Source organism: Palaemon carinicauda, chromosome 10 (genome assembly GCF_036898095.1).
Source record: "Palaemon carinicauda isolate YSFRI2023 chromosome 10, ASM3689809v2, whole genome shotgun sequence".
NCBI lineage: Eukaryota > Metazoa > Arthropoda > Malacostraca > Decapoda > Palaemonidae > Palaemon > Palaemon carinicauda.
This window is the reverse complement of record NC_090734.1, coordinates 16,841,007-16,843,506: the sequence shown is the minus strand read 5'-3', so window position 1 is coordinate 16,843,506 and position 2,500 is coordinate 16,841,007. Positions and strand designations below refer to the sequence as shown.

Below are 2,500 nucleotides of genomic sequence, written 5' to 3'. Positions count from 1 at the left end.
TTGTTACACAAAAATGCCATGCGAATTCACAAAAGAACGATTGCAACTCGGCCCTCTAAACGGAACACGACCTCACTTCACGGCTTCAGGAAATACACTGGCTACATTCCACCCACGCAGATGAGTAGGTGATAACTTGGACAAAAAGATGCCAATTAGTCAATAAGTCTCAGTCGATTTTTTACCCGATGATCGTGATGACTCCGAAAGACGCGGAACGAAGTGTCCAGCCGACTGGCCGGACACAGCGATCTGCGCTGACTGTAAGTATATATATATATATATATATATATATATATATATATATATATATATATATATATATATATATATATATATATATATATATATATATATTTGATAATTTTACCACTATCATTTGGGGTTTTCAATTATTCAAATAAACCACGAATACTATTTCATATCGGGGTCATTGATCCATATTCCATAGTGAAGTTTTGTTTCTGATATATACTTCTTTCCAGTCAAGGATTCGAACCTTAACGTTGAATAGAAATAAAGGTTAACGGTTGACTTCAGTCATTTAAATCATTGAGCCATTCAGATAGATAAGAGTTGATTCTGAATTTTCCATATATATATATTTGAGTCGAATTCAGGATTTGTACTTGGAATCGAAACCAATACATATTTCTACGTGTTTATGATCCTTTGGTAGAGGTAATTCGATAATAAAATGATTTTTGCCTTATTTAGATAAAGGAAAATTACGAGTAATAAGAATATTATGAAACCATTAAAATATACCATATTGTCAATCAGCTAAAATGGTAGAGATGGGTTGATCTCGATTCCAAGTTATCATCATCATCATCATCACATCTCATCCCACACATATTGACGCAAATGGTCTCGGCTAGATTTCGTCAGTCGTTCTAAGTACAAATCCTGAATTCGACAGGAATATATAGTTAGGTAGAGTCAGAATTGACTCTTTCTTATATATATATATATATATATATATATATATATATATATATATATATATATATATATATATATATATATATATATATGTGTGTATATATATATATATATATATATATATATATATATATATATATATATATATATATATATATATATATATATATATATATATATATATATGGCTCATTGGTTCAAGTCAGTTGATTACTTTTATATCTACCCTGTGCGAAGGCTCGAATCCTTTGCTGGGCAGAATTACTTATAGAAAGAATTTCCATATGGGTCAGTGAATCTGATATCAAAAGGTGTGTGGCTTATTTGAATGAATTTATTTACATATATTCTTGGTGAAAGGGTTTTCGTATCGTCACGACCAGGAAATATGTACTAGTCATGGCCAGCCATACTAGGTTGGTTTGTTGTGAGCTATCAGACAAATATCTTCCACCATCGCTAATCTTTACTGGCCAACGTTGTGATGAAAACTGGCCAAATGAATTGACGTATCTGAGGCCTTTGCCCTGCATTGGACTAGAAAAGGAAGCATGTATGTAGATACAGTACAATTATATGTATGTATATATATACATTTATGTATATATATATATATATATATATATATATATATATATATATATATATATATATATATATATATATATATATATATATATATATATATATATATATATATATGTATGTATGTATGTATGTATGTATGTATGTATATACTGTATATATGTATGTATGATAAATTTTGCACATTTAGACGTGTTTTTTCATATTCAAATAAGCCATATATTTTTGATACATTAATGTCTGGATTCTCTTAACGACCCCGGGATCAGAGCCCCAGGCGAAATCACACAAAGACAATAGCTTGTGGCCGGGAGTCGAAACCTGGTCCGGCAAACTTGTATAGACAGTGACTACCACTTGGCCAAGTGGTAGTCACTGTCTATACAAGTTTGCCGGACCAGGTTTACACTCCCGGCCAGTCACAAGCTCTTGTCTTTGTGTGATTTCGCCTGGGGCTCTGATCCCGAGGTCGTTAAGAGAATCCAGACATTAATGTATCAAAAATATATGGCTTATTTGAATATATATATATATAATATATATATATATATATATATATATATATATATATATATATATATATATATATACAAAGATGATTAGAAATATATACAGTATGTGTATACGTACTGTATATCTATCTATTAGTCAATGTCAATATTTATCTTTTTTCCTTTTAGTTGAGAATTAAATTCTCTAACGATATAAACGATACAGTTGAATTGTGTATTACCTAATTACCGTCAAGTTTTCCATTCAGATATGTCTAAGTTTACCCCCAGAAACTTAACTTTGTATCCTCGAATAGAATCTTTAGCTATAGAAAGCAGCTCTTCTAGGGGGACACTCCAAAATCAAACCATTGTTCTCTACTCTTGGGTAGTGCCATAGCCTCTGTACCATGGTCTCCCACTGTCTTTGGTTAGAGTTCTTTTGCTTGAGGGTACCCTCGGGCACACTATTCTATCGA

The 2,500-nt window shown here is 31.4% G+C and overlaps 2 protein-coding genes across 2 annotated transcripts in view; one reads left to right on the top strand and one right to left on the bottom strand.

Annotated features, from left to right (window-relative positions):
• LOC137647862 (uncharacterized) overlaps window positions 1-2,500 on the bottom strand; it is an 854,937-nt gene that overhangs the window by 254,386 nt on the left and 598,051 nt on the right. The gene's annotated exons all lie outside the window — the stretch shown is intronic.
• Window positions 1-2,500, top strand: part of LOC137648367 (uncharacterized) — a 204,306-nt gene that overhangs the window by 190 nt on the left and 201,616 nt on the right. The gene's annotated exons all lie outside the window — the stretch shown is intronic.